The sequence below is a fragment of the Pongo abelii genome, chromosome 8 (assembly GCF_028885655.2).
Source record: "Pongo abelii isolate AG06213 chromosome 8, NHGRI_mPonAbe1-v2.0_pri, whole genome shotgun sequence".
NCBI lineage: Eukaryota > Metazoa > Chordata > Mammalia > Primates > Hominidae > Pongo > Pongo abelii.
The window spans coordinates 130,503,851-130,529,140 of record NC_071993.2 but is presented as its reverse complement, the minus strand read 5'-3'; the positions used below and the strand labels follow the sequence as shown (position 1 = coordinate 130,529,140).

The 25,290-nt window shown below is 47.2% G+C and overlaps 1 long non-coding RNA gene across 1 annotated transcript; it reads right to left on the bottom strand.

Annotated features, from left to right (window-relative positions):
• Window positions 1–841: 841 nt before the first annotated feature.
• On the bottom strand, window positions 842–14,006 carry LOC129048131 (uncharacterized). The gene is made up of 3 exons (XR_008510225.2): window positions 13,784–14,006; window positions 2,272–2,431; window positions 842–1,074 (listed from the first exon to the last, which is right to left on the bottom strand). It is a non-coding gene; the product is annotated as an uncharacterized LOC129048131 (long non-coding RNA).
• Window positions 14,007–25,290: the final 11,284 nt, after the last annotated feature.

Genomic DNA, 25,290 nt, shown 5'->3' with positions numbered 1-25,290 from the left:
ATGATGCAGGCAACCATCGCTCTGACCCAGCCATTTCTCACACAGCCAGAGTGACCTCATAATTTCTCCATCCTGGCTTCTTAGGGTCTACCGAGATGAAGACACATCACCATGGGCTATCCACGTGACAGCCGCGAGATGGAGGGCAAAGCCTGCATGATTATGGCTAATCATTGTCTGCCTGTCCCTGGGTAGTTAAGACTTATCAATGAATTGCATCAAATGTGGTGTAAAATCCCAGCTAATTAACTGTGAATCGAGAATAACTTATCCGAGGCCCATTTCATTCATATTGGAGAGCAAAGATCACTGGTGAACAACTCAACCTGCAGTGTGCCACCACCAAATTTGGTAAGGAAGCGTCGGTATTGTCTCAAACACTGTCGATGCAAAAGAAACCACAATTCACATCCTGCAAAAGGCAAGCCCCAGACCGACAGGGCAGGGGAGAATTTATTTTTTTCCCTTTTCTCCTTAGCTGAAGTTATTATCACAACTGCGGGGAATTTGTGAGATTGGGAGATAAGGATCGTAATGATTCTTTGGAGACCCGTCAATCACTGCAAACTGCTACCAGAATCGAAATTACATCTGCATTTGAATTAGCAACATTACTCGCCAATTTAGATCAGAGTGAACATTTTTCCATTGAAGATGGAATTAAATTAGAAAATGAGTGAGTCTTTAATTTCCAGATTATAAATCACTGAAAATAATTCAATTCCTGTACCTTAAGGCCAATTACATTATCCTAAGCGACATTTTATCTCCCAACCTTCCGAGTGATTTGGTGACGGGAGCCTTCACACAAATCAGTCTTGCTCTAGTAGCAAGAAATATATCTGCCCACCGAGTCACACACATAAAACACCAGGAACCGTTTTAATGCTGAAGCTTATTTTACATGAAATTTGATTGTCTGTTTGATAGTGTATTTTTGTGTTCTAATGAACTGCTGCATTCACCAGATGTGAGGTCTGAATTATGTTGGGTTCAGCGATGAAATTCTAAAATGATTGACTTGTTCCAGGTTGGGGCATCTTCGTCCCTTCTGTCACCTTCTCCCCATTTGGCCTTACAAAAGGCAAAAATAATGTGGATGTTTTTAAGCCAGAGCATTCTCTCATCTCTACAATGCCCACACCACCACGTGTGTCCTGTTTCTGCCACCTTTGACTCGGGTTATTTTCTGATATCGGCATGTCTGTCTCTCTAGACTGTGAGCTCCTCAGAGGACAAGTCATGATTGACTCATGGGTGTATCTGTGCAGTCAAGAGACTGGCACAGAGTAGGTGCCCAGTAAATATTCACTGCATAAATGGCTGAATGATGACACCTGACCCTTTCCACCTGGCCCCATTACAATCAAATGGCAGCAGTGGGGAGTAAACAGATAACCAGGCGATCCATACATCTCACCACCACCTTCACCAGCAGCACCGCTGAGGCCAACTGGAAAGCCAGGGAGGGGCTCCTCTGTCACTAGCAAGGTCTGATTTTCTTGGGTTAACTGGCCTAAATAAAGATCAAGGAGTCACCCCATCAATTGGTAACCCTTGCCTATCACCAATGAAAGGTAGACTTGACCTAGATGACGACCGAGCCCCTGATGCGGGGATGGAGTAGGGGGAGGGGAAGGAAAAGGAAATGCAAGAAATTTGGACACAGAGCAGGTGTCTTACATGTTTTACAGGGCACAGCTTTTAACAAAGGCCCATTTACAGGAAGGAAAGGGTGCAGAAGAAGACATCATTTTTTTTCTCGAGGTGCTGTCTGCTGACTGAGCAGGTGTCACTGACTCAACCTGGGGAGATGCATGGGGCCTTTGCTGGCTCCAGCCTGTGGTGTGAGCTGGGCAAGTCGCTGAAGCTCTGTGGGCCTCCTTCCCCAGCGTCTAAAGTGAGAGACTGAGACCCCTAGTCTAGCCCCCATTAATCAAGCCCTGGGACTATTCAAATGACCCCTCAAGGCCCCACATCACCACCACCAAGATGGCAGGAGGTTCTCATTCAGCCCTCCCTGGCTCCGTGTGGCCCTAGCATGTGCTCCTGCTGGGCCTCAGCCTGCCTGTCCACAAAATGGGGACCCAAGTGTAGACTTCAATATCTGGGAATGGAGTTTGAGGAAGGATTAATTAAACAAGAATCTAGAACGCCCTGAGTGAGAGAGGGCTGTTCCACCCCCAGGCAACGAAGAGAACAAAGCCCCTTCTCCCTCTCTCAGGTCGTCTGGGACCCAAGTGATGCTGGGACAATGAACAAGCTGCTTACCTTATCCGAGAGGGGGAGCCCCACTGTGTAGCCAGACCACCTCAGCCTGGCCTGCCATGTAGACGGGAGGTGCCACAGCCTCCCAGCCGCTGGGCTGAGCTTCCACTCCTGGAGGTTTCTGCCTGGATCTCCTAGCAGCATGGAGCTCCTCTGGCCTCACCTAGGGGATGCCCACAAGATGGACCAGGTGAGGAGGGCAGGGCAGGGCATGGGACTAACCCAGAGCCCCTCCCATAAAACACACACGCACATCCACCTCTGAACCCCAGCAGCTCTGTTTAATCTCTATCTGCTTCTACTTGTTTAATCTCTATCTGCTGGGGTTCTTTTTTTTCTTTTTTCGAGACGGAGTCTCACTTTATCACCCAGGCTGGAGTGCAGTGGCGCGGTCCTGGCTCATTGCAACCTCCGCCTCCTAGGTTCAAGCCGTTCTCCTGCCTCAGCCTCCTGAGTAGCTGGGATTATAGGCACACACCACCATGCCCAGCTAATTTTTTGTATGTTTAGTAGAGACAGGGTTTTACCATGTTGGCCAGGCTGGTCTCCAACTCCTGAGCTCAGGTGATCTGCCCAATTTGGCCTCCCAAAGTGCTGGGATTCCAGGCATGAGCCACCGCACCCGGCCGTCTATCTGCTGGGTTTCTTTGTTAACTCTCTTTTGGAGAATGGTTCTGTTACTCAAATAAAACATTTCTTTTAAATTTGTAATGCGGCCAGGCATGGTGGCTCATGCCTGTAATCTCAGCACTTTGGGAGGCCGAGGTGGATGGATCACCTGAGGTCAGGAGTTTGAGACCAGCCTGGCCAACATGGTGAAACTCTGTCTCTACTAGAAAAAAAAAAAAATACAAAAATACAAAAATTAGCTGGGCATGGTGGCATGCACCTGTAGTCCCAGCTACTCAGGAGGCTGAGGTGGGAGAATCGCTTGAACTCAGGAGGCAAAGATTGCAGTGAGCCGGGACTGTGCCACTGCACTCCAGCCTGGGCAACAGAGTGAGACTCTGTCTCAAAAATAAATAGATAGGCCGGGTGCAGTGGCTCATGCCTGTAATCCCAGCACTTTGGGAGGCCAAGGCAGGCAGATCACCTGAGGTCGGGAGTTTGAGATCAGCCTGGCTAACATGGTGAAACCCCGTCTCTACTAAGTATACAAAATTAGCTGGGTGTGGTGGCGCATGCCTGTAATCCCAGCTACTTAGGAGGCTGAGGCAGAAGAATCGCTTGAACCCAGGAGACAGAGGTTGCAGTGAGCCAGGATTGTGCCACTGCACTCCAGCCTGGGCAACGGAGTGAGAATCCATCTCCAAAAAATAAATAAATAAATAAAATTAATTAATTTGCAATGAACTGAGTCTAACCTGCCCTGTACACATAGACAATTGCAGCCCTAATGGGTAGGTGGGACCAGCCCAAGGAAATCCTGCAAGCTCGTAACAGAGGTTGGACCAGAAGCCACGACGCAGGCCCCCTCCCCAGACTCATCCAAAAATGACACAGCAACAATCACCACTGTTTGCACGGATCACTGCCATGTACGATCCAGGCAAGATCACTATACACTGTCTACATGAATAGACTCACAACAGCCCTGAAAGGTGGGAGCTATCCCTTCATTCTCATTCTGTGGATGGAAAAGCTGAGGCTCAGAACGTTAGGCCTCTTCTGTAAGGTCTCCCAGCTAGTGAGCTGGGATTTGAACCCAGCAGTCAAGCTTCTGAGCCTACCTCTGTAACTGCCAACTTACACTGATAGTGCCTCTCTCTGCAGAGTTGACAGGGCTGGCCCTCCTCCCTCCTCCTTGTTGGAGCTTTCTCAGTTTCCATGAAGAGTGGGAGGCTGAGGCCCTAAGCCCTTCTGGCTTTGGAGCCCAGAGTTCCTTTGGCAAGACTGTAGGGTTGTCAGATTTAGTAAGTGAAAATATCGGGGACACACTTTATACTAAAAGACCATATTTGTTGTTTAACTGAAATTCAAATGTGGCTGGGTACGCTGTGTCTTACCTGGCAGGCTTACGGGGGTGGCATGTGCTTGGGGAGCTGTGAGGTCAGGGAGGCTCGCCTGTCCCTGCCTCCTGGGGCCCACAGCCATTCCCACACCCAGGCCCTTGTCCCATGCCCTAGGCTCCTTCTCAGCGTGGCAGCCAACCATGCCCTGGGTGGAGGTTCTGCCCGTAGGGCTGTCTTGCCACCAATACCCTCCAGGGTCATTTGAGATTAAGGAAGGACTGAGGGGCAAGTGGAGGCATTTAAACAATTCGGCTCAGAAGCAAGCAGATGCCACTGACTCTCCCTGGCTACAGTCGCACTCAGGGCCTTGCCCTGGCTACCTCCACTGCTGCAGGAGATGCCTGGCCTGTGACCACTGTGTTCACATGGGACGGAAAGCAGAGCACCGAGCCTAGCATCACTGGACATTGCTGACCTGTCCCTCTTTGGCCACCACAGCACCTTGAACAGCACCTGGGACGTTGCTGAAACACGAGTGTTTGTGGGATAGCTAAAGAGTCTAGGGAAGGTATGGAAATGCCAGGCACCTCCTCCTCCCCAAGCCCAAGGCAGACACTGCCAATCAACCACTGCACACTTTCCCACTGAGCCCAGATGCAGCCTGGGCATCCTTCTCAACATGGATCAAGGCTACCACCAAGGAAGGATATTAAAGAAATGGAAGCCATCTGTGGTTGAAACTCAGCTGCAGCTGAGGGACTGGGTTGGATCAGGGAGGGGGACAGGGAGAAGACAGAGGGCAACTGGTTGTAAAGGAGGAAAGGCACAGACCCTCAAGTCAGAAGACCTGGCTCCCAGCCTGCTGCACTCAGCACCTCTGAGACCTCGAGCAAGCACACTCCCTGCTAAGGATAGCTCTGTCCTTGGTGAACAGGCACAGCGCTGTTCCCCATGCAGAGCCCTGTGGGGGATGTATCCTGAGAGGCGCTGGGCACAGTGCCTGCTTCCCAGCAATCCTCATTCCATCTCCTCCTCTGCGAAGCTCTCTCTGCCTGCGTCTGCAGGCCCAGGGCAGCTAGAAAGAAGCATGGGCACAGGGAGACCCAAACGCTTCCATCCCAGTTGGCATTTTAGATCAGAGAATTTTCTAGACCGAGCCCAGGATCCCAGACCTGTACTCTCAAAGGCTCAGCATGGAATGGCATTCATGAAGGGCTCAGTGTGCTAAATTCTAAAGCAAGCAATAGAGCAATAAAGGAAGGAATTGAACCATGTGGAAGATTCACAACACAACCCAGGGTTCCGCCAAGTCCTGATCCCGTCACTGACCACTCTGCACCCATCTGCTGTTCGATCCTGAGACGTGTGACCACAGCAGTCAGATCTCCCAGTGACTGAAGTCTAAGCAATGGACTCATTAAGGGAAATACTAGCAGGGGATGTTTGCTTAGGACTTTACAATGACAACCTGTAATTGTAGACACACACACACATGCACGCATGCACACACGCATATATTTATTGTTACTTAATTCTCACAACAACTATGAGTGAAAGCTGGGCAGGATTTCTTCTCAGGCCCACTTTAAAATAAGAATACTGAGTCTAAGACACCGTCCAAGGCAGAGCCAAAGACGCGCTGAAGCAGGCAGGAGACCGCAGCACAAACCTTTCGCTGCACCAGCTCCCAGCTCCACATCCTGTGTGAACTAGCAGTGGTACCTTTCCTAGTTCTGGAAGGCATTCTGGGGTTGTGCTCTCAGGAGCCAGGAATCCTTGACTGTAAGACACAGGAAGGGCCTCTCCATTCCTCCTAGGGACACAAAGGGCCTGGGTCTTCTTGGTGCACGTTCTCCAATAGAGCCTAGGCACCCGCTCTAGGCTGAGCTGGGGCAGAGGCAGCCACGTATGGCACTGAGTGAGAGCAGTGCATGTGAGGGTGAGGTGTTCTTGCCCCCATCTCTGACATGCACACACATGCACACACACGCCCACACATGCACAGCCTCAGCCTTTGCTCTGGTCTGAGGTCAGTCAGCCCACGGCTCACCCTGGTCCTGGGAACCACATCCATTCTTCCTGGCCCCTTCCTGTAACCTGCTGAGAACCTCCCACTCTCCATTTCCCACTCCTCAACCTCATTGTCACAGCAAGCATTGAGGAGCTGGGCCGCCTTGTTCAAGCGCGTCTCTCTTGTTAGGTGATCTTGAAGCACTGGGAGGAGGGATTTCTGGTCCCTTTAAGACCCCGGATTGTTCATGGAGGAAGCATCAACCAGAGCAGTGGGGCCTTGGGGCTTTACTTTTTTATGTGAGAAGCTGGTGAGGGCTGTGAACAACCTCCCCATCCCCAGAAAAATAGCTATGTGCATACACACATCAATCTGCACACAATTTCAGGGGAACATCTCTATGATATTGGGGGTTTTGACACACTCTCTGCCCTTAGGACAAATTTTATTTAGGGAGACAAGATTCACCCAGTTAACCAAAAGCACACAGGACAGTGAGCAGCTATGGCCTAGATCGCCCCTGCCATCCGTGAAGTGAGGCTGGGGAAGGGAAAGCTGAGCAGTGGGGGGTTCAGGAGACAGAGGACGGGGTCTGTGCTTGAGGGATGGAGAAAGTGAGCAGGCAAAAAGGAGAAGGGGTGGGGAGGTCCTGAGCCTGTTTTGTTGTCTGTAAAATTGGCCACAGTCCACTGAGGACTAATAATAATATTTACCTCAAAGGACTGTGGGTAACAACAAATGTGGAGACACAGAAATGCTTAGCCCCCTTGTGCTGGCACACGGTCACCCTGCTCACCCTCTTCAGGCCCAGCGGTGCCCGGCAGGCACACTCAGGAAGTGCCTGCATGTCTCTCTCTTTTCTCTCTCTGACCTCTCTCCCTATTTTCTCTTTCTTTCTCTTTCTCTTTTTCTCTTTCTCTCTCTCCCTCCACCCTGCCCCGCATCTCCCTCTCCATCTCCCTGAGCCTCCCCCTCTCCTGGTCTGTCTCTCCTTCTGTCTCCTGTTTCTTTGAGCCTGCCTCTCTCTTGGTCTCTGTCCCTTTCTGTATCTCTCCCTCCCTGTCTCCGTCTATCTCTCTGAGACTCCCCACTCTCTGTCTCTCTTCTCGCTGACCCCAGGCCCTCCTCAAGACTCTGTGTTATGCTGGCAGCAACATTAGTGATCTCTAACCAAGCAGGACTTTTCCAGAATGCCCCCAGGGGCCCTGCCTCTCCGTGGCCTGGTAGCCATCTCTGGCCCCAGGACAGGAATCTGCCACATCTTCTGCATTCAAAGTGTCAGTGCTGGACTGACCATGACCCACCACTAGGCCCTGCTTGGGCGTCCACACTGCCCACCACCCACAACCCCCCACCACACTCCTGGCATCCCTGCAAACTTCTCCAGTCTCTAGGGCACGCTGAGCCCTTTGAGGGACAGACCCATGTTTGCTCACCCTCCCTGTGGGCATCCCGACAGGAACCCCCCTTCTTACAGCAGGGTCCAGCCTTTCTCAGGGCTGCAGATGAAGGGAGATACCTCCAGATAGAGCCCACCCCAAGAAGAGTGTGGCAGGAGCTGTGCAGGAAACAGAATAGGGAATGCTATTTCCCTTGAAATTCTGTAAAACAATGGCAACCAAAGACGCTGTGCCTTGTACCCTGGTGGCAAAGCCTACATCAGTGGGGAGGAGAAAGAGCTCTACCTGCCCAGGTGCTCACAGAACAGCCCTGCTGGCCGCAGCCCAGGAGCCTGATACTGTTCCCAGCACTTTACCTGCTGCATATGAGATTGAATCCTCACACTGCCTCATGCGGTCACACCAATTTACAGATGAGAACACCAAGACTCAGAAAAACTATGTGATTTGCTCAAGGTCATTAGTAAGCAAGTGACAGGGCCAGCATTCACACCCAGCACAGGCTGCCTGCAGTGTCCCCCCTTTTTTTTTTTTTTTTGAGATGGAGTCTTGCACTGTCTCTGGGGCTGGAGTGCAGTGGCGCGATCTTGGCTCACTGCAACCTCCGCCTCCTGGGTTCAAGCTATTCTCCTGCCTCAGCCTCCTGAGTAGCTGGGATTACAGGTGTCTGCCACCACACCCAGCTAATTTGTGTATTTTTAGTAGAGATGGGGTTTCACCATGTTGGTCAGGACGGCCTCCATCTCCTGACCTTGTGATCTGCCCGCCTCAGCTTCCCAAAGTGCTAGGATTACAGGTGTGAGCCACCGTGCCCGGCCTGCAGCACCCATTTCATAGAGGTAACAGGGTTCCACAAGCCCCAGCACAGCCCTAAGCATGCCATGTGCCAGCCTGTCGGCTGTTGCCACTCCTTGAATCCTCACTCTTGTCATGGCCTTCCAGATTCAGCCTCTGGCCTCAGAGAGGAAGATCAAATTTGAATGTCTGCTGGTGAGATGATACTGTCTCAGGCCCTTGACTCTGAGGACCACAGTGAGTTTCTTTGTGGGCTGTGTGATGGTTTCTAGACCCAGAGCTGGCTCTCTAAGTCACCCGCTGGTTCTCACTCGCTGATTGGTTGAGCCACGTGATGTGTATGGCTGGACCTCCATGGTCTGGTAGACAGGGAAAGGCTGGCAACTCTGAGATAGGCCAGACTGCATGCTGTGGGAGCTCCGGGGGTGGCTGCTGTCACGACAACCACAGCTGGCTTCCTAAGGAGCATGCGACCCAGAGACACAGTAGGCAGCAGACCCTACGTGGTGGCCCAGGCCCAGGGAAAGCCAAATCTTCATTATCCTCCCGAGACCATCCCTGTTTTTGTGCAGATGGGAATGCAGTGCTGTTGGCTCAGGTCCTCTTTCTGGGGCAATTGACAGGGTGAGGACACCATGTTGGGACTCAGAAGGGAACATGTCAGGCTCTGTGCACCTGTGTAAGTAAATGTGCCCATGTTCAAGGATGTGGCAGTCGCGTCCACCTGAGATGGCTGCAGGGGAAGTTAGCAAATGGACACAGAGAGAAAGGCCCAGGACCAGTGAGGATGGTCCCCTGTTCTGGTCACCTTCCCTGAGAGGATGCTGAGGTCTGATGGGGAAGACCTGCATGAGTGCAGTGGTTGCTGGCCCTTGCATGAAAGACTGGTATAAATCCTGTGTGAGTCAAGGTGCTTCTGAGCCCAAACCAGTCACTGTTCCCAAAAAGGTATTTTGCATCTCACCTCTCTGTCTCTTAAGGGGGCCCACATTTCAAGCAATTGCAATATCCACTGACATACTAGCTCTGGGACGACAGCAAATGTGCTGGGTTGATCAATGTCTTACCCCCAGAGCCTGGAATAGTGCCTGGCGTACTGTAGGTTCTCAATAAATATTTGTGGAGTGAACAAATGAACGAATGGTGCAGAACTGAATTGGACAGTCACTGAGATTTTTAAAAAACGAATTGCAGGTATTTTGAGGAAACAGCACATGGGCTAGTTGCTTTCTCTGGCTCGCCTCTCTTCCCATCCTGAGCCAAGAAGTCTAAAAAAGACCAGATTCCAAACTCTTATTGAATACATGCAGCATCAATCCTAAAGAAAATACAGGCTTCTGAAACTTCAGAAAAGGTCAAAAATATTCCCTTAAGAATCTTACAAGCAATAGAAAACAACATTGAGGATTCTATGCCTGGCCCCTTGAAGGCCCTCAATAAAGACACACTGGCTGGTTGACCAGTGGAGGAGATGGACAGCCAGCTGGAAGGCCAATGTTCCCACCAGCTCCTGGAATTCAGAACTGCATTAGGATATGGCCAACAGGAGCCCACTGGCCCATTTTTTTTTTTTCCTCTGTAGCCCTGTGCTCCACAATGTACAAGGGAAAAGTCACCCAAGACTAGTCCTGCCCGGGTACAGCAGACAGGTGTGAGTTCATCTGGGGCAGGCTGCCCTGCCATCTGGGATCCTCTCATAACCCTGGTACCAGGTGGCTCCGGGTCCTCAGAGGGACACACTCCTCATCCCAAAGCTTCACACCAGGGCTAAGCCTTAGCTCCAGACAATGCCAGGGCCTGTCACACAGAGAAACATTACTGTTCCGAGAGACATGTCCCCTCCCCCAGCCCCATTCTTGATCCTGGACATTAAATATTTATGAGTTCTTTAAAAAAAAAAAAACCCACAAACCTCAAATAATGCAAGTCGTCTACCAGGCAGGGAGATTTCAAGATGATAAACATTATTTAGCAACACCATGATATGCTTCGTATTGTGATGTGATTGGGGACCATATTAAAACCCGCCAAGGCTATTATACCTAATTTTTGTTTCAATTCAGGCAATATCGCCACTGCTTAATATGATTTCTATTTACTTTTTTCTATTGTTAGTATTTTATTGGGGTTGTGTCTGTTTTATCAAGCAGATCTCCTCTGAAAGGAAGGTCAGACTATGCTTGGACCTCGAGTTTTTCTCTCCTCTTTCTTTTAAAGGGGTTTCCATTATATTCTGCTTGGTCTGAATTCACTCAAAAACCCTCAATGCTAATGTAAACTCTTTTTCTTTACTCTTGTCCAATTACAATATTTCTACCAGCACAAAGCCTGACAGCTTGATATTTAAAAGCTATATAAACTCTCATCATCGAGTTTTATGTTCCCGTTTTTCTATGGTACGACTGGATTTGGGTGAGTGCTACATAAAATGTGTGCATTGAAGGGTTTCAAATCAAGTTATCTCCTCCATCTATAAAAATTGAATTTTAAAGTTTATTTTAATTATAAGTTTAAACCCAGGTGCTATTAATGACAGGGGCAGCCTCCTCCACCAAAGCATTCATTCACCTTCTCCACAGGGTTGTGGCCGAGATGGGGAATCCTGTTATTTCCTGAATGAAATGCAATTTTGCAAAACAGGATATTATTTTTTAAAGCATTATACACTTTGCATAACTCTCTCTTCCTGGACTGGTCCAGGGAGGTGAGGGAAAGGGTGATCTGTGACTCTGTCCACTGAACTAGGCCTGCTCTTTGCACAACCAGCAGGAATCTTGCCCTATCGAGAGTTCAAAGGAAGAGATTATATCAACTTCCCAACTTCTTTAAGCCACATCGAACCCATCTGACTACTGGAAGTCAGGCAAGGATGTCCTATCACTGAATAATTTGGAGAAAAAATAATAAAGTAAGATCCAAATTTCAAACCTCATTTCTTCAGATTGCAATCTAAAGTCCTTTAGTTTAAGGGGGGAAAACATCATTGTTTTGTGGTCTCCTATATTCCAAGTTTCTAAACGTGTTATTGAAGCCATGATTGAAATCTGACAAAAACAGACTGCGTTTTATAATAATGTCCTGCAGCCGAAGTATGGCACCAATAACTAAACAATACTTCATCACCTTTGCCACTTTCAACAGCTCCCATTAATATTGAGATCATAGTGTTCGGCCCTCTATTCCCCAGCTGACTGCCTTAGTGACAGCACTGGCTAAGGCAGTGACATTGAAAAATATTTGCCATGACATGGCCACAAATCACAGCCAGACAAGTTTAAAACTCAATATTCACTAAACTTGCATCTGCTAGTTTCTTGTTCCAATTTCTAAAACATAATTATTATATGTTCCTTTCTCTGAAATTGCAGAACATAAATGGGTATATGTTAAGCAAAGGAGGAGGAGGTAATATTAAAATTAAATTCTGGGGGATGTCCAGCAGTGTCATTTAACAAGCCAGAAACTACCCCTGGAGCAGGAGCTGAGAACTGCATGTAGTGAAAAGTACCTGTTTTCTGAGCTGTTCAGGATAGTCGCAGCAACCTGAACTCAGATTGCAATTACCTGTGGTCTGAGGTTCACTCGACAGCCTAATTTTATACACATCGATTTTTATTTTCAGCTTTCTCAAGACGCTGAAGCAGATGTTGGTCCACTTGGCAATTGCCCCGAATTCACTTTACAGAGGCTGTGGTCAACGTAGCAGAATGTGCCCCCACCTACCCTATTCCTGCTGCACATGGCTAACCTCGGTGGAACCGTGCCAACTGTCCACATCTTGACCCCTGTTCAAGAATCAGGAGCCCGCAAAGTCTTGAAAGCGATGCCATTAACACTGGTTCCTAAGAGGAAAACCTTCCAAGAGACCCAGCATCCACATGGTTTGAACTAAAGCTGCTCCTCTTTGGGTGTGTCCCTGGCTGGGACTCTAAGCATTTTCAGCGAATAGAGTACTTATTTTTCTCTCCGTAGTCCTCATGCCAGCTATGGTAGCTGCCCCACAGCAGACACCTTGTAGGTGTGTACAGAATGGAGAACGAGCAACTATCCAAGACAGTAGATTATTGTATGAGAAGCTAGAGGATGCCCCTGGCTCTACCACTAAGTCACCGTGGGACCTTGACCAAGTGTCTGCCATTCACAGACCTTCAGTTCTCTTTGTCTACAGAATGAGGAGGTTGTATAGGATGATCTGGGGCCATTTCCAGCACTCAAGTTCCACTTCATGAAGAAAATAAGTGCCATGTACAGAGACCACTGGAATCTGATGTGTTAAATGGTAAACTCACCATGGTGACCTTCTTACTCTGGGAGATGCTTAGACAGTCCTCAGAGCCTAGAAACCATGGGGAACTGTTAACCATCTATTTTTCCTGTGTAGATACCTAGCTGGAGTTTTTTTTTCCTCACGTATTTTTTTTTTAACAGAAAGATGGCTCACCAACCCATTGGCTGTGAATATCAGCCTTGTGTATTGCGAAGTCCAATAAAATGAAGATTGGGAATTGTCCATTGGATTTAGAAATCCAGAAGTCATTGACAAATAAAAGCTATTTTAGTATATATAATAATACAATATGTGATATGACTTTTGCACCCTAAATTCACATTGGCACAAATCTACCACATCGGTGCCCATGACTCAAAGATGACCTTTTTTTTTTTTTTTGAGATGAAATCTTGCTCTGTCGCCCAGGCTGGAGTGCAGTGGTGTGACCTCAGCTCACTGCAAGCTCCGCCTCCTGGGTTCAAGCAATTCTTCTGCCGCAGCCTCCCGAGTAGCTGGGACTACAGGCACCCACCACCACGCCCAGCTAACTTTTTTGTATTTTTAGTAGAGACGGGGTTTCACCATATTGGCCAGGCTGGTCTCAAACTCCTGACCTTGTGATCCATCCGCCTCAGCCTCCCAAAGTGCTGGGATTACAGGCGTGAGCCACCACTCCCAGCTGACCCTTCTTGTTTACTTGTTTATATGCAGGATCAACAGGGACAGGAGCACTCATAGTGTGAAATGCCCTCCTTTTGGGCAGGACTGTCTGTTGCAGCTGTCCTGTCCCTGTCTCCCTATGGCATGCTGGGTCTGTGTCCTTTAGTTCCCAGGCCCCTGTGTGGAGGAACCACACCTGACTTTGATGACAAGATGGACTTCGAGCCTCAGTGTGACACTGTAATGGGATGAGACTTTTAGGGGAGGAAGTGAATGAGTTTCTTGCAGGTGGGAGGAATGTAAATTTTTGTAGCCAGAGGAAAAGCTGTAGTAGATTACATTTCCAAGGCAACAACATCCCCCCTTCTACATGACCTTTTGCCCTGTGACCTTGCCACTTGTTCCTTCCCCATTCCCTCCACCTGACCTCTGTCAAGAGATGGAGCTCCCCACCGTTGGATCTGGACAGGCCTTGTGAACAAGAGTGTCAGGGGATGCTGTGAGGTCTTCCTAGGTGAGGTCCTTCCAAGGTGAGGTCATAAACTGCCTTTGTGGTTTCTGCTTTGTGTCTTGGTCCATTTCTTCTAGGAACCCAGCCACCATGCTGCAGAGAAGCCCAAACAGCCACATGGAGAGAGCCATGAGGTCTGAACTCCTAGCCATGTAAGAATATTTTGGACATTCCAGCCATCCCAGTGCCCCAGCCAACACCACGTAAAGCAGAATAATCACCCAGTTGACCCACAGAATCATGAGAAATGAGAAATTGTGAAATTGTGGTTTTTATGCCATTGCACTTGGGGTGGTTTGTTATACAGAAACAGATAACAGAAACAAAGTTTGATCTAAATCATGGGGGGGTGTGTGTGTGTGTATATATATATAAAATATATATGTATATATATATATATGTTCATTGTGGCATTTATTCAACTTTCCTGTCTAATTAAAGATTTTCAAGATAAAAAGTTGAGAAAGAAACTCTTAAAGTCTCAGCTACCACAAGAAGGAATCATAAACAACAGAACACATTCTGGGATGAAATAAAAAGATGCACCCAGAATTTCTAGAATTTCACAAAGCAAGAATGAGTAGAAACAGAACAACCTCCTAATCCAAGAAATTGATGCAGAAGTCCAAGAAACCAGAAAAAAAGAGGAGTGGCCTGTCTGGGATGCCTTCTACTAGATTACAAATATCTGGAAAAACATATCTGGGTGAAATGAAAGCTGTATTTTGTGAGTGGTCTTTCTGTCCACTTAACATCAGATACTATTTCAAATATCCAGATGTTTGCCCTGTTATTCTGGTTGGTTATAGCAGAAGCATTCACCATACAAGTGGGAGGAGAAAGATTGGGTTCCTCCAAATCGCAAAACAGCTGTGTTGCAGCCCAGCAACATTCAGATATGTGATCAGTCCAACAATAAAGGATTGATTGAATAAGTGACAGCACTCTTAAAAAGAAAAAAATGGAAGACTCAGCAGCCAGGAAGAAGAGTGGAGAAGTCTACTAGATGGGCAAGATGTTCTTACAGTTCCAAATTGTTCACTCACTGCAAAAAGTGAGCTTTAAATTGATATGTAGAGCATAATCTCATTTTGTGGAAAGTAGACTTGCATACAAGGCACTTAGCAAAAGTCTGTAATGCAACATATCAAATACTTATCAGTATTTTGTAATTTTTAAATGGTGAACATGAGTTAATAAATGAGTAAGCAAGTAAATAAATAGAAGGATAAATGTTTGGCTAAATATTAGTATGAGTTTCTCTTTTTACTTCTACTGAGTACCTGGCCTTCTCTCTCTTTGGCCTGCATGAACAATTTGCTTCTGGGAAGATGAGAATTTGTTACAGAAGGAAGGAGATTATTTCAATTCTAACATTCAAAACAGAACTTTGCAACAGAACAAGGCACAAGGTTTTGTGACAGAGGAGACGTTTCTTGGTTCCTTGGGCTGGCCCTCAGCCAACCTGCATAGACGGGGCCCTGAAGGTGTAGTGAGGAAAGACAAGCAGAAAGAGGAGGGGGCTATAGCCCTGCCCTTCCCTGGACCAGGGATGTGGGAAGGAGGCACACAGTGGTGGGTGTTGGGGAGATAAATATGTTGAGTCAAGGGACCCTGAGGGCAGAGGCTTTCACCCCACACTGGAAGGAGACCACCATTCAGGGGAGCCTGCACCAGCACAGGGTCACCCAGGCAAAGCGAGGAGCAGTCAGACTGGAGGTGTCCACAGTGTTCCAAGTCTTGCTTCGTTCTGGTTTTTACAGACACTGTGCTGAGAGCCACGGGCTTCCAATGGAGTCCACCAGGCTGGTCTGCAGCACAGGCTCAAGAGACTGCACAGCAGGGTGGGTGCGGAGGGGGAGCTGGGTGGCTTCAACAGCAAACACTTCTCCTGCTTCTGGATGCCGGAAGTCTGAGGTCAAGGTGACGGCAGATCCGGTGTTTCCTGAGGGCCGGATTCCAGGTTTGCAGATGGCTGTTTTCTCCCAGAGTGGAGAGAGGGGAAGAAAAACCCCTGGAGCCTCTTTGTATAAGGGCACTAATCCCATCCTGAGGGCTTCCCTACTCATGACCTAATCACCTCCTAATGGTAGCCCCTCCAAACAACATTGCATTGGGAGTTAGGCTTCAACGTATGAATTCTAGGGGGCCATAAACATTCAGTGCACAGCTCCAGGCAAGCCTGTATCCAAATGCTGGTGCCATTTCTTGGCTGTGAGGATACAGACAAGCAATTTCATTTCTTCTGAGCCTCCATTTATTGAGCTGAAAACCAGGAGCACATGAGTTCTTTCGCAGTGTTAGTGTGACAACTAGGGCAGTGTGCACAGAGCACCGGCCATGGCTTCCCAGGCACCTATCACTTTGCAGGTCTCAGTCCTGAGGCTTGGCCTGTGGCGCAGACATGCAGCAGGAAAAGCCCATGAACAAGAGACTCGGGTTCAAACCCAGGCCCACCACTGACCTGATGAGGCAGCACAAACAATTCCCTCAAAGCCCCTCTAGGCCTCAGTCCCCATGGCTGTCAAATGGCGAGTTTGTAATACCCGATCCCAAGGTTCCTTCCGTTTCTACCGCCCACCACCCGAGGCCTCCTGCTGGGGCAGCTGCTGCATCCAAGGCCATCTAGGGCTGCCCAGGCAGTGTTCATGGCCCGACAAGATCGAGTTTCTTGGAAAGAGGCTGAGAGAGAACCAAAGAAATCCCTCTCTTTTCAACCCCAGCAAGAACATTTGGATTTTTACTGAAGGAGACAGATGACACTTTTCAGAGGGGAGCTTGCACGCAATTGTCACGATTATGGAAAGAATCCTCTCATGTGAGACAGGCCTTTATGAATAAACTAAATACAGCTAATATTAAAGGTAATGGTGCAAATGATTGAATACTTGACAGTCCTACCCGCCAAACGGCCTCATGTGGGAAGGTAGGTTGGATAACCAGAGCTCAACCTGCAAAAAAGCAAATGCAAGTGATACTCCTGGGCAGGGGAGGATTTGAGCAAAGGGGAAGCTGCCATTCCTAGGAACCACAAGTTGGGCCAATGACCAAGAGTGACTGGCAACTTCTGGAAGGGGCCCTGGCGAGGGCTTGCAAGACAAGAGGGGCTCGCCCACGTTTGGAAGCCCCTTTCTCTCTACGATGATGTATTTACCTTACCACAGTCTGACGGTCAGTGGTGTGTTTGTTCTGTGTGTGAGTGTGACATCGAGACAGGGAGAGTTACAAACTCAGGTTCCGCTAGGGGTCCACACACCGTCAATGTGCTAAGGGGCTGGGGCTTACACCAGCATGCTACTGCACACCCTGCTCCTCTCCCATGGCACCCCGCATGCCTTCCCAGCCACCCACCACACAAAGGAAACCTCAGTGACTATCCGAGCTGGTAGTGGGACATCACAGTGCCAAGATGCCATCGCACTCTGTGTTTGCTCTACTTGGTCCCTGGCCCAAGGAAACTGCTCCCCCATCAGATCCCTGGCCCGGGGAGTTATGAGGCCTGAGTCCCCAGCCCAGCACTCTCCTTCCTTCCTGCTCCAGTGGGAGGGAGAGGGAATCAAAGCCCACACATGATTCGCAGGAACAATCAATGCCAAAAGAGAGGGAAATTCATATTTCCTCCTGCCCTTCTGTTACTGGCCACCAGCTGAAGTCCTGGAGCTCGAGATTGGATTTGAGCAGTGTTGTTTTCTGAGACCCTGCCTAATCTCATAACTGAAAGGCTGCTATTGATCAGAACAAGGTCCCTCTTAGAAAGGTACAGAGGCATTTGACAGTCAATGCTGCTTCCCCTTCCCTGGCAACTTGGATGTGCGTTGGCCTCTCACCTGGTTCCTGCAACCACCTCTGCCTAGCCTGGTACCTCTAGTCCATTTTAGGCATAGCCACAACTATGCATTTCCTAAAAGACACCCTCCCACCCTCCCCTGGGTGATGAGATGGTGAGGCTTCCTGTTACCCAGCAATGACAGAAGCTCCTTACCTGGTGCTCTGGGCCTCCACACTCAGGCATGAAGCTGTCTCCTCACTCTGCTCTCTCAATCCTCCCCATCCCAGACCTGCATGAATCCCTGCCCCATCAGTCTGGCCTCCTTGTTCTCTGTCCAGAACAACCTCCCGCCTCTCAATCCTACTGGACCCTGTGGATGGATGTCATCTGCCTCCCTTGCTGCCTGTCTGAATCCTACACACCCTTGTCTGACCACCCCAGTCCCGCCCTCGCATCCTCAGCATACAGATGACAGTGACTGCCCCCTCTTCACACTGGGCCTTCACAGCACCAGTCGCAGGTCCATCTGGAGGCACCTGTTAAAGATGGCCTCGTGTGAACCTCTCACCCTCCTTATTTGTCAAACTGTGTCCCTGCTCTCTGAAGGTAGGGATCATGCACGTCATGTATTGCCACAGGACTGGCATGTATGCTGGTAGTTGATTCACAGCTCTCGATTTTTCTGTCACCTCCACCCTCCAAAATGAAAAAGTTTTCTTTCTCCTTCGAACTCCCACAATGTCTCTGCCTCACTTAGGACTCACAGCACATCTTAAAGAATAAATACATGTCAAGCGCTTGCTTGGATGATAGCAAGAGTTTAAGAAGCGTTGCTTATTGTTGTTGTTATTATTCCCTTACTAGAGTTAATAAACATGTTTTAGTTCTTCTATTCAACAGGCACTCACTTATTCGTTCATCATTTAACAAATATTTATTCAGCATATACTATGTAAGACTTAGAACTCTAGTACTACTATCTGAATATCTCTGTACCTCCTGTGGAAATAGTAAATGTTCAGTAATTATTTGGTGGAGTGTGAATAAGTAGCCATATCTGATTTCCCATCTATTAGGTTGATGCAAAAAGTAATTTTTGCTACAACGGTGCCATTATGGCAAAAACCACAATTACGTCTTGCGCCAACCAAATACCTTGTATGTAAAATGCATATGGCTTTGTAACCCAAAAACTTCCAAGTGGTTCAATGTCAGAATTGTCACAAGGAAACAGAATTCAGCAACCAAAAAGAATTCTAATCTTTATTTGAGTGTCTCATATGACCTTAAAAAGAATCTACATTATTACCCTTACCAATGCTGCTTAGCAGGCACTTTCTTTTGGCGCTCCAACCTTGGCAGGCTCTACAAATGTCTCAAAGCTTTTCATACTCTTCCTCTTTACTCTCAATTTCCATTCTGAACCTCTCTTTCCCCTCTATGTTTCGGTTTGATTGCCCTGCCAAGCAGGTGCTAACTTTTCCTTTGAGGAGGAAAAATAGATGACTTAGAGATTCTATTTTATTTAGAATCATAGGGCCCGTTTACATGGCAGGGGCTCAAAATGTTTATGTTTGCAACACCTGACAACTGAACTGTCCTGTGAGGTTCTATCCTATTGAAAATCTTAACTCTTTCTTTTAATGAAATACAAGACTAGGCTTATTTTTAACAATCTCTAAAGCAAGTTGATAAAGGCATGGAACGCATATAGGATTACTAAGGTAAATATTCTAGAAATAAACACCTTTTAAAAAAAGTTTTACACCTTTTAAAAAAAGAGTCAACAAAACTGTTGTTGTATGGATGCACGTTGTTTAGGACACTGCTGGTTGTGTCTCAGGGTGGCTTGCTTCATTTGGAACTGCCCAAGACCACTGGGGAATTAAAATGATATCTTAGTGGATAGTAGTATAGATAGATTGGGAGTCCCAGGTATAAAACATGGGCCTCAAAGGGAGTGTATTCTAAGGATGGTTTAGTTATCTGCAAGGTAGTCTTATCATTTCTATAATGTTTTATAATGCTCTAGATGTTTTAGTATCTATTTTTCCTTTTTTTTTTTTGTTTTTGAGACAGAGTCTTGCTCTGTCGCCTGGGCTGGAGTGCAGTGGCACGATCTTGGCTCACCGCAACCTCTGCCTCCTGGGTTCAAGAAATTTGCCTGCCTCAGCCTCCTGAGTAACTGGGACTACAGATGCGTGCCACCACACCCAGCTAATTTTGGTATTTTTAGTAGAGATGGGTTTTCACCATATTGGCCAGGGTGGTCTTAAACTCCTGAGCTTGTGATCCACCTGCCTCAGCCTCCCAAAGTGCTGGGATTAGAGGCATGAGCCACCCCACCTAGCCTAGTAACTATTTTTCTACTCAGACATTCTATAAGAATTTATCTTTTTGTTATTTTTAAATTTTCACCATTTTAAGGACTTTTAAAAAATGTGTGTTTAGTACAGTTGAAAGGAAAATGGGAATGAAAACTCCATAGAAACAGAGACTTGTCTGACTTGTCCACCACAGCCCCTCAGTACCCACACAGCCTGGAAAATGGATGAGTGGATGGAGAAAGCTGGCTCCAAATTAGGAACATGCTCAAAACTTTCAAAAGTCTTAAATTCAAAACGAACAAACCAAAAAAAGTTAGACCTTTTCAATCACCAAATTATCTAATTAATAAGAAACAGTAAAGACAAGGAAGGCTTTTTAAATTAGACTTTCAAAAATCAAGCTGTGATTGGTCCCAAGCTATCAAACTAGGAGTGTGAAAGGAGAAGCTTAGTAATAACAAAATAATACTATCCAACATGTATGTGCCAAACACTGTTCTAAGTGCCGTACATGTATGAACTCAGTCCCCCTAACAGTGCTGCAATCTGGGTATTATGATTATGTCTGTCTCAGTATATGGAGAAATTATGACCCAAAGAGGTTCAGTCACTTGGCCAAGATCATACAGCTAGCAAGTAGGGAGCTGGTATTCAAACCCAGAAATCTACCCCAAAGCCTGAGCTCCTAACCACTTTGCGATGCTGCCCAGACTGCCCCAAATTAGAGCTGTCTAATGATAGAGTGGGTTCCCTGGAGCAAGAGGAAGCTCCTCAGTTCTTATAAGTATTTGAGCAGGAATATTACAGAGGAAATTCACGTGCTTCTTTGGAGGAGAAAGATTTCAACTAAATGACTTTTATGGTCTCTCTCAACCCTGAGATCCATGACTCTAAGAAGGATGGTGTCTGATTTCTCTAACATGTTGTATCTAAATTCACTTTTTCCTCCACTGCACCCAATATGCTTGGGTTTACATGAATGAGTCCATATAACTGGGTCATAAATTTGGAAAGAAAAAAAGAAAATTGATTCTCCCGGATGAATATCTACAGATACCAAAATTTGCCAGACACTTGCCAAGCTTCCAAATTAACCAAGACCCGCCCCGCTATAGAGGTCAAGCCAGGAGGAGCTCTCCAACCGCCCCCCTGCCCCCGCAAGAGATTGCCAACCCAAACACCACGAGAATCTCGGATAAGCATTACAATACACCACGGAAGCCCGCCAGAGTCCTTGGAAACAAACTTTGGTAGACGCACAAAACCTTGCCGGGTAACTTTTGAGGTCTAGGTGTCCCTGGATGCTTTTTCTTAGGTTCCTTGGCCCAACCCAGAAAACTTTCCAAGCTGCGCTTGTGTTCAACTGTTCCTGATGTGCTCCAATAAGTGTGCTTTCGACACATTGTTAACATAAGGCCAGATCTGTAATACAGCATGGACAATTAAGTGCACAATTTTTGTATAAATGCAAAATCCCTCACTGTGAATTATTTAATTAATGCTCTCCAGTTCATTTAATAGAGCTCTTTCAGAGGCCATTTCACTCACAGAAAACTAATTTCATTCTCCGGGTTGATTTAATTAGATTGTATGATATATGGTATTGCTAATTCAGCGGCTCCGGACGCAGCGTCTGGGCCCGTTGCTCCTATTGTCGGCAATCTGTCAGCCCCATTTTTAACAGTATTGAAAAATTCAAGCTTTATTATTGCTCGCTCACTCTTTCTCTCCCATCAGGAGGAAAGTAATGAGCTTTTCTTCTTACGAGAGCCGGCAGAGAGCGCGGTACCCTCGGCGCTTCAGGCATGAGGCAGTATTAACAGGGCTGATTCATGAGTTAAGTTTCCAACTGCTCGTGGCTATTAGCACTCAGTCCTTTGGCTGTCATTTAGTTAAAAAGACTCTTCGGTTAATTCACTCTTTTAATGAGACTGTGCTATTCAACTAATGTATTTTACTGTATGAAAGGTCACACCAGGAACCAAAACAGATTGGAGGGAATGTAGCAAGAAGCCTGGCTGTCAAGAAACAATTCAAGCCTCCGAGGCATTTAGCAGCCCCTGCGTCTGTAATAAGCTACGGAACTGATGGGCCAGCATTCACCTCCAGAGTTGAGCACCATAAATCAAGGCTAAAGAGAAGGCAGATTAATCAGAGGCTCAGACAAAAAGAGCACGTGTTTCATTACCCATATAATCACTAACATGATTGCCAGTCAAGCTAAGGAACTGGATGCGGGACTGGAAAAATATAGTTCAAAAGAGCGCTGGAACTCAGTTCTGTTTAGCTGCAAGCACTAAATCTTTTCATTAAGGCCCTGTTGCCTCCATTTTCTGATTTGGCACTGGTGGGATTGGGGAGAGAGGAGCATCAGAGGTTTGATGGTGGGTTTGAAGGGACAGGCATGGTTGGAGAGGGAAGCCATGCTAGGTGGGGTGGGTGCTAAGTAGGTGGTTTGTACAGCCTTGAAATGCAACAGGGGTCCAAGCTGGCAGAAGGGTCCAGCTATGCTGGGCTGCCTCAGGTCTGGAGGGAGGTTCCAGGCCCATCCTCCTCCTGGAAGCTCATTGAGAAGAATAACAGGATCAGATTCATGGTTTTCACTTAGCTCTTCCTTTCTTTGGGTTGAAACACACCCACACACACACCCACACACACACAGTCTTACTTTCTGTGAGTGGGAGGGTGTCAGTGCCTCTTCAGGTGTCTGCTTTTTGATATTAACCACTTGCTGGCCCGTGTCAGCGGAAAGGCTCTGTATAAATGTCGTTTAGCAGGAATTCCTAAAGCCCTCCCCTCCAAGGCCTCCAGAGACCACCCTACCTTCTAGGTCACAAATGAGATGTCTGAACCTTTTTACCTGCTGGTCTCCAGCTAAGACACATCTTTGGCAATGATTTGTAGACGACGTCCATGGTTCCCAATGTGGACAAATCACAAGAAGCTGCCCTCCCTTGGCATTGAAACCCCCTCCTCCCCAGATTTCTTTGTGTGGCTCCTTCTTCCAGTTGATGTCATTGGGAAGCTCAACCACCAACACCTAGGTGGGGAGTAAGAATATTTTCTTTAGAACTTGAGCTTCCTCCAGTGGAACAAATCCTGCCAATTTGAAATTCCTCCAGCTCTCCAAAACAAGGAAACCGTATGCTTAATTACCAAACATCTGTTGCCGAGAACACCCCCTTGCCTTTGCAGCTCTGATCTCATGGTATGAATTTTAAAATCTGTCAGCAAGGGATCACAAAAGCTCTGGGAGCAAAGAGCTGCTCATGTTAACCTCTGAACCAGATAATCTAACAGTAATCCATTCAGAACTAATCAAACATTTACAGAACCGCACTGGCATCCTGGCAAACAATTCGTCATCTTCATGCGCTCATTACACTTCCAACATCTCAATCTACCTATGCAAATGAAGCAAGGGAGCTGACATCGGGACCATGTACAGAAATTATAAACAAATATTCATCCATTATGCTGCTGAAATTTAACAGCTGAAGTACTAACAGTAGCTGAACTTCAAGCCCTGAGTATCAATTATTTATGAACCTAAAACTGACAGGACTGTGTAGGTGAATTAGCTGCATATGTCAAGCTTTGTTATAAATCCCAACCTACTGTAAAACTCATTTTCATAGAATGTATGTACAAGGCTGACAATATATCAACAGCACGGCATTAATAATTTAGAAGAATGAGACCGTAAGGGAACACCTTGCAAACTGTGCTCTGCTCCATAGTTGATATTACAAATAAAAAAGTCAAATAAAATGAATTTCCCATAAACAGAGAATCAAATAAAGCATTTTCTCCATAATTTTATTTTCAATTTTCAAAAACATATCGGTTGATACTTTCATGTTTAGGTACTAGAAGCATCACCCTAAATTTTCTTAATTTCTTCTATTTTTTCTCCCAAGGAAATGGCAGGAAAATTTTTGATCTAGTGATAAATGAGAGGTTTCCTTGTCTTTTATTTTTATGACAAAATAAGTGCAAAATGGAAGAGGACCTGGAACAAGCATAATGTTGTTTGCTGAAGTGAAATTGTTTGCTATGGTTTGCCAATGAAAGTATATAATAAAACAAAGTGCTATGCAGTAATAAAGACAGTTAATTGAGACAGTATTTCTCGAGCTCATGTTAGGATTTTCCTGTCACTCTCTATTCAGAAATGCAGAAGTGCAGCCAGTTGCAAAATCACAGCGACTTGCTCAATTTGCAGTGTGCGATCTTCTCCTGCAGGGCTCCAACCTGAATATGCCATCGGCGAGGGCAGCAAATTCCCTGGCCAGGCTGTGGAAGGTGCGGACTGGAGGCCGTGCTGTCTTGAACCTCTGCCATCTCAGATAAAACAGCCCACGGCACAGTCCCATCTCCCTGCCGGTCTCCCCTTCCCTCTCCCTCACTGCCAGCTTTAACCTTAGCAATCATTTTTAGGCGAGTGATGCTCAACTACGGAGACCCTTTGTCACTGCTAATGACTTCTCCCTGTCCATCTTCTCCCGACTCGGGATATTTATGGCTCTGTTGCCACATTTGTCATCTCTGGCCAGTGAGGAGGCATCTCTCAGCGCGAGAGGGAACTTCAGCCTGTGTTCTTGATCCTGGGTACCCGCTAGACACAAAGCTTCAGCCCTCTTTGGGCAAGGAGACGTGAAACACTTCGTCTCCTCTCTCATCCTCCACTCTCCACATACTTGCTCTTTAAGGTCAGGGGAATGGAGCCTCCTTGTCTCCAACCCCTCTTCCATGTTGGCATCTCTGCTGGCTGGGACAGTCCTCACACCTTCCCAAGGTAAGGCCCCTCCTGAAGCACAGAAGCCCTGGCCAGGTGAGCCGAAGCAGCTCAGCCAACCAGACCTAAGCATGTGTTAGCTCCTGATGGGCGGCCTGTTCCAATTCCCTGCCTCTTCCACCCAGGAGCCAAACAAATCAGAAATAGTTGCCAGCAGCCCGTAGCTCCCCTCATCTCCACGAGTCTCAAGTAAAAATTAAACATTTCTCCCCAACTCACAGCCCAAAGACACAGGCCATGCTTTGAAATCTGGTGACAGAGTCCTTATCTGGGTTTCCATCCGGAGGCGAGCTTGTGTTGTCACAGCTGGAGGTTCCTGCAGGAGACACCGGAGCGCCTTCCAAAGTCTCTGCGGGCAAAGCCTGCGTCCCTTCCTGGTACTTGCTGATGTCCATACATTTTCTTCTCTGCAACCTTTCAGGGCGTCGTTAAGCTTGCCATGTTCTTCCAAATGGCCTTTAGTGGAGGTAACCCTGGCAAGAAGTTTTTTTTTTTTTTTTTTAGATACTACATGAAATCACACTCTGCA